The sequence below is a fragment of the Hylobates moloch genome, unplaced genomic scaffold, assembly GCF_009828535.3.
Source record: "Hylobates moloch isolate HMO894 unplaced genomic scaffold, HMol_V3 SCAFFOLD_14, whole genome shotgun sequence".
NCBI lineage: Eukaryota > Metazoa > Chordata > Mammalia > Primates > Hylobatidae > Hylobates > Hylobates moloch.
This window is the reverse complement of record NW_026652289.1, coordinates 41,070,626-41,083,266: the sequence shown is the minus strand read 5'-3', so window position 1 is coordinate 41,083,266 and position 12,641 is coordinate 41,070,626.

Sequence of the window (12,641 nt, the reverse complement as noted above, 5' to 3'; positions counted from 1 at the left end):
GTGCTGGGAGAACCACTACTCTCTTCAAAGCTGCCAGTCAGACAGGGACATTTAAGCCTGTGGAGGTTCTTGCTGAGTTTTTGTTTGTCTGTGCCCTGCCCCCAGAGGTGGAGCCTACAGAGGCAGGCAGGCCTCCTTGAGCTGTGGTGGGCTCCACCCAGTTCGAGCTTCCTGGCTGCTTTGTTTACCTAAGCAAGCCTGGGCAATGGCGGGCGCCCCTCCCCCAGCCTCGCTGCCGCCTTGCAGCTTGATCTCAGACTGCTGTGCTAGCAATCAGCGAGACTCCGTGGGCATAGGACCCTCCAAGCCAGGTGCGGGACACAATCTCCTGGTGTGCTGTTTTCCAGGCCCGTTGGAAAAGCGCAGTATTAGGATGGGACTGACCCGATATTCCAGGTGCCGTCTGTTTCCCCTTTCTTTGACTAGGAAAGGGAACTCCCTGACCCCTTGTGCTTCCCGAGTGAGGCAATGCCTCGCCCTGCTTCGGCTCGCGCACAGTGCACTTCACGGACTGTCCTGCATCCACTGTTAGGCACTCCCTAGTGAGATGAAACCGGTACCTCAAGCAGAAATGCAGAAATCACCCGTCTTCTGTGTCGCTGGGGCTGGGAGCTGGAGACCGGAGCTGTTCCTATTCGGCCATCTTGGCTCCACCCACACAGTCTTGATTAATCTAGTTTTGCATTAAGTTTTGAAATTATGAAGTTTGAGTCCTTCAACTTTATTTTTCATTTTAGATAGCGTTTTGGCTACTCTGGGTCTCTTGCATTTCTATATGAATTTTAGGACCAGCATGTCAATTTGTGCAACAACGAAACAAGAAGCAGCAGGAATTTTGATATTGTGTTGGGATTTAGGATTGTACCCACTCTATATGTCAATCTAGGGAGTACTGTCATCTTAACAATAAGTTTGCCAATACATGAACATGGGATATGTTTCCATTTATTTAGATCTTTTGCTGAGACACTAACGACATCTAAAAGGAAAAAAGAATTTATTTCAGCAATGCTTCGCAGTTTTCAATGTACAAGTCTTGCATGCACTGCTTTCATTAAATTTATTCCTAAGTATTTTATTCTTTTTGATGCTATTACAAATGGAATTGTTTTCTCGACTTCACTTTCAGATTATCCATTGCTAGTGTATAGAACTAGAACTGATTTGTATATTTTATATGTCCTGCAAACTTGCTGAATTTATTAGCTCCAATAGTCTCTTTTGTGGATTCCTTAGTATTTCCTATATACAAAACCATGTCATCTGCAAACAAAATTTTACTTCTTCCTTTCAAATCCTTTTATTTCTTTTCCTTGACTAACAACCCTGGATAGAACCTCCACTACAGTATTGAATTGAAGTGATGAGAATGTACATTCTCTTCTTGTTCCTGATCTAAGGGGAAACTTTTCCTTTCACCATTTGAAATATGTTGTTAGTTATGGATTTTTTGTAGTTGCCTTTTATCAGGTTGAGGAAGTACCTTTCTATTCCTACATTGTTGAGGGTTTTTTTTTTTTCTTTTTCTTTTCTTTCTTTTTTCTCGAGACAAGGTCTGACTCTGTCACCCAGGCTGGAGTGCAGTGGTGTAAGCATGGTTCATTGCAGCCTGGACCTCCTGGGCTCAAAAAATCCTTCTGCCTCAGCTTCCAGAGTTGCTGGAACCACAGGCATGTGCCACCACACATGGCTAATTTTTAAAATTTTTTATAGACGCGGAATCTCGTCATGTTGCCCAGGCTGGTCTTTTAACTCCTGGGCTCAAGCAATACTCCCACCTCACCCTCCCAAAGTGCTAGGATTACAGATGTGGGTCACCATTTCCTGCCTATTGAGTGTTTTTATCATGAAAAGGTGTTAGATTTTGTCAAAAGCTGTTTCTTGTCTGGATTGAGTTGATTATCTGGATTTTGTCATTTATTCTATTAATATGAAGTGTTATTTTGATTGACTTCTAGATTTTGAAACAACCTTTCATTCCTGGGATAAATCGCTTTTGATCATGATGTATAATCCTTTTGATGTATTTATGGATTTAGTTTTCTAATATTTCAGTAAGGACTTTTGCATTTATATTCATAAAGGCTGTTGGTCTGTAGTATTCTCCTCTTGTGATATCTTTGTCTGGTTTTGATATCAGGGTAATACTCAACTCAGAGAAAGAGTTTGGAAATGTTTCCTACTGTTTTATTTTTTGGAAGAGTTCATGAAAGATTGGTGTTAATTCTTTTTGAAATGTTTGGTACAATGCAACAGCGAAAACATCTGGCCCTGTGCATTTCTTTGTGGGAAGTTTTTTGATTACTGATTCAATCTCTTTACTTGTTACGATCTGTTCAGATTTTCTATTGCTTCTTGAGTCAGTTTCAGTAATTTTTGTATTTCTAGGAATCTGCCAATTGTATGTAGGTTATCTGTCAGTGTTCGATTATTCATATTCGTATTCTCCTATAATGTTATTTACTTTGTAAGATTGGTAGCAATGTTTCCTCTTTCACTCCTGATTCTTAAGTCATTTGAATCTTCTCTTTTTTTCTGGATCAATCTAACTAGAAGACTTAATTTCAGTGTCATTGATTTTCTCAATTTGCTATTGATCTTTGAACACTGATATTGTCAAAAAAACTTATTAACTTATAGCATTTATCTGTAGGTTTTCTTACATTTTCTAGTAAAAGCACATTATCTGAAATGACAACTTGATATCTTCATGGTCACATCTAGTAGCATGTTGATTACAGTCACATTCCTGACTTCAAAGAGAATGTTTCTCATATTCCAATGTTAAGTGTGATACTAACTATGAATAGATATCCTTTATTAAGGAGAGGCAATTTCCTTTCATTCCAGATTGGCTAAAGGTTTTATCTTAAATCAATATTGAATCTTAGCAAATGTGTTCTAGATTTATTTAGTGCTTTTATTTTCTCTTTTAATCTATTAAAATCAAGCTAATTTACATGAATATATTTCTTTTTACTTTTTCTTTTCTTTTTTTTTTTTTTTTTTTGATATGGAGTTTCGCTCTTGTTGACCAGGCTGGAGTGCAATGGCATGATCTCGGCTCACCGCAACCTCTGCCTCCCGAGTTCAAGCAATTCTCCTGCCTCAGCCTCCCGAGTAGCCGGGATTAGAGCTACCCAGGACCCGGTACCCGCCACCACGCCTGGCTAGTTTTTGTGTTTTTAGTAGAGATGGGGTTTCTCCATGTTGGTCAGGCTGGTCTCGAACTCCTGACCTCAGGTGATCCACCTGCCTCGACCTCCCAAACTGCTGGGATTACAGGCGTGAGCCACCATGCCCGGCTGAATAGATTTCTAAATGTTAAAAATTCTTAGAATCCTAGGATAAGACTTATTTGCTTATTATGTGAATTTAGCTTACTAAAAATTTATTTAGGACTATTTACATTTGTGTTTATAAATAGATTGGCCTATACATTTCTTTCCAGTATTTGTTGCGGTTTATTGTTACTGTTTCTTTCTTTTTTCTTTTTCTTTTTTTTTTTTTTTTTTGCATTGTAACATAAAGATAATCTGTTCCTCAAAGTTATGGTAGAATTTGTATATAAAACAATCTGAAACAACGATTTGTGTGTTTTAGGGCAGAGTGTGCTACACTTTTATTAAGATTTACCAATTTAATTGTTATAGGTCTATTAAGCTTTTGTATATCTGCCGGGTGCAGTGGCTCACGCCTATAATTCCAACACTTTGGGAAGTCGAGGCGGGCAGATTGCTTGAGCCCAGCAGTTCAAGACGAGCCTTGACAACATGGGGAAACCCCATCTCTACTAAAAATTAGCCTGGTGTGGTGGCCTGCACCTGCAGTCCCAGCTACTCGGGAGGCTAAGGTGGAAAGATTGCTTGAACCCAGGAGGCGGAGGTTGCAGTGAGCTGAGATAGTACAACTCTTTCTTTCTTTCTGCCTTCCCTTCCCTTTCCCCTGCCCTGCCCTGCCCTGCCCTGCCCTTCCTTCTTTCAGAGATTGGGTTGGGGAGTGGTTCTCACTATGTTCCCCAGGCTGGTCTTGAACTCCTGGCCTCAAGCGGTCCTCCCTTCTAGGCCTCCCAAAGTGCTGGGATTACAGGTGTGAGCCACTGTGCCTCTGGCCTTTGTTAGCTCTTTGTTTTCTATTTTGTTAATGTTTATTGCTAACATTATTATATCTTCTTTTCTACTTTCTTGGAGTTTATGTTTTCTTTTTAGAAATTAACTGAATGATTAGCTTTGTACTTACTTAAAGTCTTTCTTCTTTTCTAATATATACATTTAACCCTACAGATTTATCTCAAAGTACTATTTTTGCTGTATTCTACAAGTTTGGGTAAATAGCGTTTTCATTGTTTTTTAGTTTGTACTATTTTTACATTTCCATTTTGAATTTTGTTTTATTCTGAAGTATTTAGAAAGGTGGGGTTTTATTTTGTCTGTTAGTTTTTCCTTAGTCATTTCTTTGTTTTATTTGTGGTTTGTATTTTAGCTTTCAAATATATGGGTTCCTTTGGTTATATTTTTAATTTAATTTTTATTTTTTTTGCTTCCCACACAACACTGATGTACCTTTGCTTATATTTTCAGTCTTGAGTTCTGCTTTTAATATTGATTTCTGATTTTATCTAAATGATATTGATTCTTCAGTATTTTTTGAGATTTTCTTTATGAGATAGTATTTAACAATTTTTACAAATATTCACGTGTGCCTGAAAAGGATATGCCTTCTTTATTTGTTGAGTGCAGATGCACACACATACACACACAAATAGAGGGATGGGGAATCAATTTACTGATTGTATAGTTAAAATTGTCTGTATTCATACAGACACTCAAAATATCTTAATGCTTCATCCATCAGTTTCTGATACAGGTGTACTAAAATATCTCAATATAATTAATTGTAGGTAGTTCTGGTTAGTTTTGGCTTATTTCTCTATACAAACTGCCTTTTTTTCTTTTGCTTTTTTTTTTTTTTTTTTTTTTGGTAGAGATGGGTTCTCACTATGTTGCCCAGGCTGGTTTTGAATTCCTGGTCTCAAGTAATCCTCCCACCTCAACCTTCCAAAGTGTTGGAATTACAGGTACAAGGCATTGCACCGAGCCTTGTTTTTTACATTTTGATGCTGTGTCGTTCGATGTATTCAGGCTCAGAATCGTTATACCTTCCTGGCCAATTACTCACTTTATCATTAATATCATTATAACATGTTCCTATTTAACGCTTTTCACTTTAAATTCTACATTAGCTGTTATACAAGGTTAGTTTGGGGTAGTATTGTCTAGAATATTTTTTCTTTCTTTTTTTTTTTTTTTTTTTTTTGAGACGGAGTCTAGCTCTGTCGCCCAGGCTGGAGTGCAGTGGCGCAATCTCGGCTCACTGCAAGCTCCTCCTCCCAGGTTCACGCCATTCTCCTGCCTCAGCCTCTCCGAGTAGCTGGGACTACAGGCGCCCGCCACCATGCCCGGCTAATTTTTTGCATTTTTAGTAGAGACGGGATTTCACCGTGGTCTCGATTTCCTGACCTCGTGATCCGCCCGCCTCGGCCTCCCAAAGTGCTGGGATTACAAGCGTGAGCCACCGCGCCCGGCCTAGAATATTTTTTCTTAACTCTTGACGTTCAAGGTCTGTGTCCATTTGATTATGTATATCTTTCACAACTGGGGTATAGCTGAATTTTTAAATGTCTAAAAATCTCTGTCTTTTGTACACTTAAATTTATTATGATTAGTAATATTAAAATTATTTCCGCCATTGCATTTATTGTTTTCTATTTACCTTGGGGTTTTTCTTCTTCTTTTCTTTTTCCTTTCCAACCTTCCACTTGACTAATCTCATTTTCTTCATTCTTTTTCTCTACTAATTTGGAAGTTAAACTCATAATTTTTATCATTTTAGCTGTTTTATTAGCATATTAACAGGTACACCTGATGAAGCACAATATAAAGTTAATATTTGTAAAACATACTGGAATAAAACAAACAAAATTTAGAACTGAAGCTCTACAAGCTATTTTCAATGTGGTCTATACAATATTGGTTCACCAAAACGTATTGATATTTATTGTCTCATTTTTGACTCCACCTTCCAAATTAGACATTGGTATTATTGTATTTTATAGTCGGTGCTCTTTGGATTTATCAACATATTTTCCCATTTCTATTTTCACTGTTGCTCCTTTCATCTCATTATTTCCTTTTGAGTTCAATTTCATTGCTATCAAAGCCCATCCTTTTGTGTCTTACAATGAAAAAGAGTGTTGAACTTTCTATAGTTTTAGGTCATTTAAAATAGTCTATATTTCAAATTCACTCTGAATAGTAGTTTAATTAGGTATGGAGTTCTGTGCTGACATTTCACAGCAGCATTTTGAAGATGTCATCTTGATCTTAATTTTAGTTAGTGAAAAACGTAACAATTCATCTATTGTTTCTTATTAGGAAATATTAAATGAGATACTCGATATCTCATAAGACTGGAATCATACGGCATTTGTCTTTTTGTGACTGGCTTATTTCACTTAGCATAATGTCCACAATGTTCATTCTTATTTTTGCCTGTGTCAGAATTTCCTTCCTTTATAAGGCTGAATAATATTCCATTATATATGCATAGCACATTTTGCTTATTCATTCAGCCACCAGTAGACACTTGAGCTGCTGCCCTCTTTTTTCTTTCTCTCCTTCTTTCATTTCTCTTTCTTTCTTTCTTTTTTTCTTTCTTTCTTTCTTTCTTTCTTTCTTTCTTTCTTTCTTTCTTTCCCTCTCTTTCTTTCCTCCCTTCTTTCTATTTATTTATTTATATTTTGGCAGGGTCTCATTCTGTTCCCCAGGCTGGAGCACAGTGACATGATCTTGGCTCACTGCAAACCTCTGCCTCCTAGATGCAAGTGATCCTCCCACCTCAGCCTCCTAAGTAGCTGAGACTACAGGCATATCCCACCATGCCCAGCTAATTTTTATATTTCTTTGGTAGAGGCAGGGTTTCTCCATGTTGCCCAGGCTGGTCTCAAACTCCTGGGCTCAAGCAATCTGCCTGCCTCGGCCTCCCAAAGTGCTGGGATTAGTGGTGTGAGCTGTCGTGCCTGGCCTCCATCTTTTGGCTATTGTGAATGGTGGTATATAAACATGGGTCTACAAACATATAATCACCTCCTTTTTAACTTTAAAAAATCCCCTAGGCGGCCGGGCACGGTGGCTCACGCCTGTAATCCCGGCACTGTGGGAGGCCGAGGTGGGGGGATCACAAGGTCAGGAGACCAGGACCATCTTGGCTAACATGGTGAAATCCTATCTCTACTAAAAATACAAAAAATTAGCTGGGCATGGTGGCACGCGCCTGTAGTCCCAGCTACTCCGGAAGCTGAGGCAGGAGAATCACTTGAACCCAGGAGGCGGAGGTTGCAGCGAGCCGAGATCTTGCCACTGCACTCCAGCCTGGGCGACAGGGCAAGACTCCTCCATCTCACACACACACACAAATCCCCTAGGCTGGGTACAGCGGCTCACCACCTGAAATTACAGCACTTTGGAAGGTTGAGGCAGGAGGGTCACTTGAGCCCAAGAGTTCAAGACCAGCCTAGGCAACATAGGGAGACTGCCCCTTCCTCTCTGCAAAAAAATTAAAAATGAGCCAGGCATAGAGGCACATGCCTGTGGTCCCAGCTACACTGGAGGCTGAGGTGGGAGGATAACTTGAGCCCTGGGAGTTGAAACTGCAGTGGGCAAATATTGTGCCACTGCATTCCAGCCTGGGTGACAGAGTGAGACCTTGTCTCAGGAAAAAAAAAAAAAAAAGAATCTCCTTATCAGGTGCCAAGCACAGTGGTATGTGCCTGTAATCCCAGCTACTTGGGAGGCTCAGGCAGAAGGATCACTTGAGCCCAGGAGTTCTGGACTGTAGTACACTATGATCACACCTGTGAATAGCCACTGCACTCCAGCCTGGGCAATGTAGCAAGACCCTCCCCCCATCCCACCCCAGAAAAAAAATCTCCTGATCACTTAGAAGGGGAATTCTCTACTTTCAATGGAAAATTTTAAGAGAGACTTTAAAATATCTCCTGATCACCTAATGTGCACAGTTTTTCACAGTTGGAGCAAACTATGAATTTATCATTTCTTAAGATGATTATATTATTTAAGAATAGCTTGGCCGGAGGTGGTGGCTCACGCCTGTAATCCCAGCACTTTGGGAGGCCAAGGCTGGCGGATCATGAGGTCAGGAGATCAAGACCATCCTGGCTAACACGGTGAAATCCCTTCTCTACTAAAAATACAAAAAAAATTAGCTGGGCATGGTGATGGGCACCCGTAGTCCCAGCTATTCGGGAGGCTGAGGCAGGAGAATGGCATGAACCCGGGAGGCGGAGCTGGCAGTGAGCCGAGATCGCACCACTGCACTCCAGCCTGGGCGACAGGGCTAGACTCCGTCTCAAAAAAAAAAAAAAAAGAACAGCTCTGTGTCACTTTTAGAATTGCCTGGGTTACTTTGGCCGTTAAGAGTATCCCAGGAACCAAGAACCAAAGATATTTATAATTCTCTATTATTGAATTTTAATTTCCTAGAGGTAAGTAGAGTCAAAATTCTAGAAGAACTTCTTTCTGAACTGGTGTCACTGTATATTCACTATTGCCAAAATTATGTTTTCTTTTTAAAGAACAGCCTTCTCTGGTCTTCAGATGTGACAAAATCCATCAGGTGCTTGGTTAGTCCTTGAAATTAAATTTTAAAGCTCTCTTGGTAATCTGGCAAAGGTTTAGAAATATTTGCTACACAATTGGGATGAAAGATGAGAGATCCAAAGTTTCTTAGAATGCCCGACATGTGTGGGAAGTGAGTGTGATGACTTCATTCACTACACTGTTCTCTAATTCCACATTTGAGGTGTGTGGTTGTTGGCACAAGACAGATGCCTCCTTAGCCATCCATAGCAAGCAAGTCTTTTAGCACCTGTAATCCAATCTCCTTTCCAGAAAATTTCATTCTAAAATGTCAACCCATCTAGAAACTCAGTAATGTCTCCAAGATGCCTGACCCTCACAGAATCTTTTGACCTCTGGTCCATGGTTTGTCAATTCCAAGAAATGAATGCATGAGAATATTGAGCAAACTGGCAGTGTCCAGGTTTATCTTTATTTGGCTAATGGCAATGGCAGTAAGGTCAACTGAGCTGCCAATCTGTCCTCCAATTAAGTTCTAATCCGAAGAAGAATTGTTATCCCTGATTAAACTCCCACTGTCCTATGAAAAGGGAGTGTCTAGAAGTCAAATTCAAGATGGATCCACCACTTATCAGCTGTGTGGCTTCTGGCACAGCACCTAAAGAATAAACAAACCTGGAGAAAATAACACCTATCTCACAGAGTTGTGATAATTAAATTTAAGTGGGGTTTTTTGGTAGTAGTTGCTATAAAGTTATGTAAAACATTGTGTTGGAGAGCATTGAAAAATGTGAAGTACTATTAAAAACGTAAAAGAAATATTATTATTGTTTTCATTATTATTTGAGGTGTGGAAGGAAGTGGCCAGAAAGTAGATACCAGGAACAGAAGCAAGCTTATTGAGGAGGAGGACAAGGGCAGCTGGACTGATGATGTATCTGAATTGAGTAAAAACCAAATGCCACTTATCAGCTCTTTGCAGATAAGGTCAAACTCTCTCGTGGTCACCTAATACCCCAGGCAAGATCTGCAGCAACCTGCACAGGTCTGAGACCCAGGCTCCACACCTGCTCTGATTATGCCCATCTGGAACAGTGCCAGATAAGGAATAAATGCCTAATAAATACCATCTACTCCCATATTTGTATCATACTATATTTTAATTATAGAAACTACCTAATCATGTTTCAGAAAATTTGGAAAACATGATAAAAAGAAAACATTTAAAAGCCACCTGTGATCTCTTTAACAGAAACTTTATCATACTTTGATGTACTTCTGTTCTATTTTTTCTATATGTATGCTTTCTAAAGCCCTTACTTTAATGATATCTGTAAAGACAGTGCTATGTTCTGCTAATTTCCTTCCTTAACATTATGAGTATTTTCTTGGCTCATGTTTCAGCATAAACATTAATTTTAGAGTTGGTAGAATATTCTATCCATTCAACAGATGATGTGCCAGTCTCCTATTGTTGGATATTATGTTGCTTCCATTTTAAAAAATATTAAACAATGTGACAACGGACACCTTATGTATCTAGCATTTTCTGTATCGAATATTATTTTATTTATTTATTTGAGACAGAGTTTCCCTCTTGTTGCCCAGGCCGGAGTACAATGGCGCCATCTTGGCTCACTGCAACCATTTACCAAATAATTTTGATGACTCATATAAGGGAGACAGTGGGTCTTTCCAGCAGAAGGAGCACTGGGAACTCAAGGTGAATTAAACAGTCTGAGCTCTGCTTCTTTGTCTATAAAATGGTCAGCTTCTAGAATCAAGCGAGATACGTCATGTAAAATACTCAGTGAAAAATTAAAAGTGCTTTATAAAGATAATGAATGGAGCATTAATAGTATTACTTACACTCCCTCTAGGGCCTAGAGCTCTAAGATTCACAAATGGAACGGTTGCAAGAAAAATGTCCTGTGTTAAGGAGCCAATCAGGCCAAAGACCAAACAGATTTTCACCAAGAGATAAATGCAGAATCTTTTCTCTGCCCTAATTTTTCTGAATAGGCTAAAAACAATCCATGTTGGCCAAGATTTGGAGTTGATCTAGTACAAAGTTACCTTGGCTTTCAACCAAAATTTTTCAGACACTTGGCTAAGAGAGCAAGTGCATATAAATAAGAACCTGTTTTTCCTTAGGGGGAAGTCTACTGCTAATGGAAAAAGAAGATACCCCACTTCTGGCCGTGTGCAGTGGCTCATGCCTGCAATCCCAGCACTTTTGGGAAGCCGAGGCGGGCGGATCACGAAGTCAGGAGATCGAGACCATCCTGACTAACACAGTGAAACTCTATCTGTGCTAAAAATACAAAAAATTAGCCGGGCGTGGTGGCGGGCGCCTGTAGTCCCAGCTACCCGGAAGGCTGAGGCAGAAGAATCCGGTGAACCAGGGAGGCGGAGCTTGCAGTGAGCCGAGATCGCACCACTGCACTCCAGCCTGGGCGACAGAGCAAGACTCCGTCTCAAAAAAAAAAAAAGATAACCCCCCTTCCATATTGTTGCATGTACAATATTCAAAATGCACATTTAATGAATGAACTGGTAAATGTGACTGTGTGAGAGAGTATGCATAAGACACAACTATATGTCCCTGTTAGTGGTGCTTTTTACTTGTATGTTGGTTGGCTCGTTGCATTCACAAGAATGTATTTTACAGCTGTATTCAGACTGCCAACCAGAAAATGCAAAACAGTGTTATGTTTACATAATAATGGGTGAGTCTGAGAGTAATTAAAATGTTTTCTTCTTCTATTTTTCCACGTATTTATGAATAAGATATTATTCCTTACATTTAAAAATGTAAAGAAAGTTCCATGTGATCAAATATCTGAGTGATAAATGAAAAATATGATTTTTTAAAACGTTTCTCAAATACCTGCATAATTTGAAATATGAAAATGAAAAATAAAAAACAAAAAAACAAAAATTCACCAGTCTGACTAGGAGGAAATATCCTGCTGCCTGTGTTGGCTGATGTGGGCAGCACAGATATTTTTGTGTCCGTCCAGGGTTGGGCCTGCAGGGAACCAGCCGGAGACAAAAAACAATTTTGCTTTCCTCCTTTTTTTTTTTTTTTTTTTGAAACGGGGTCTCACTGTGTTGCCTAGGCTGGTCTTGAATTCCTGGGCTCAAGTGATCATCCCACCTCCACCTCTCAAAGTGCCCAGATTACAGGCGTGAGCCACTGCTCTTGTCCACACTTTCCTCTTTACTATAGGAAAAAAATGTAAAAGGATAAGATTGATGATAAATGGGCTTGGTGATATTGACAAAAAGGGGAAGAGGGCCTACTTTTGCTTCGACCCCAGCCCTATGTACACTGGTCAGGGCTTCTCCCTGCATGCAGAACGCCAGCCCCTATTCAAGAGACATAGAAAGGCCATGACTAGAATACTGTTTTAGAGAGAGGGAGAGCGAGATGGAAAACGCAGATTTCTCTGTGAACTCTTCCAATCTTTTTGACAAGTACTTCAAATTTTTAAAATACTGTGGGAGCCTCACAAACATGTTTGTGTCCCCTCTGGTTCGTTGGTCACCAGTTTGCGCCCCCTAGATGCGCACTGGATCGGTAGTGGGTTTGTCATTTTCTGAAGCTCTCACGGCTGCTTTGAAGCCGCAGTTTGTCCTGTATGCAGGCGAGGACCCGGGCAGGTGGGTGGGTCCTGGTGGGCGCTGCCTGGGTGTGCTCTGCTCCAGCATGCGTCGGTCGAGAGTGAGTGAGAACACGTCTGTGAGCGGACAGGTGAACCGGGTCTGACCTGCCCAGGTAGTGTGGTGGAAGAATAGGAAAATGGCCCTGTGAAAAAGAAAATTTCTGCTAATTGCTCTCCAGGCGCCTGCAGTCTCCCCTAGCCTCTTCTCTGGGACCAGGCAGCCACCCACCCGCTATGACCAGCCCGGACAGGGGAGGGGACTTGCTCTGGTGTCTCTTCTGGTCAGGGCACAACTGGATTCAGCACTAATGCTGGA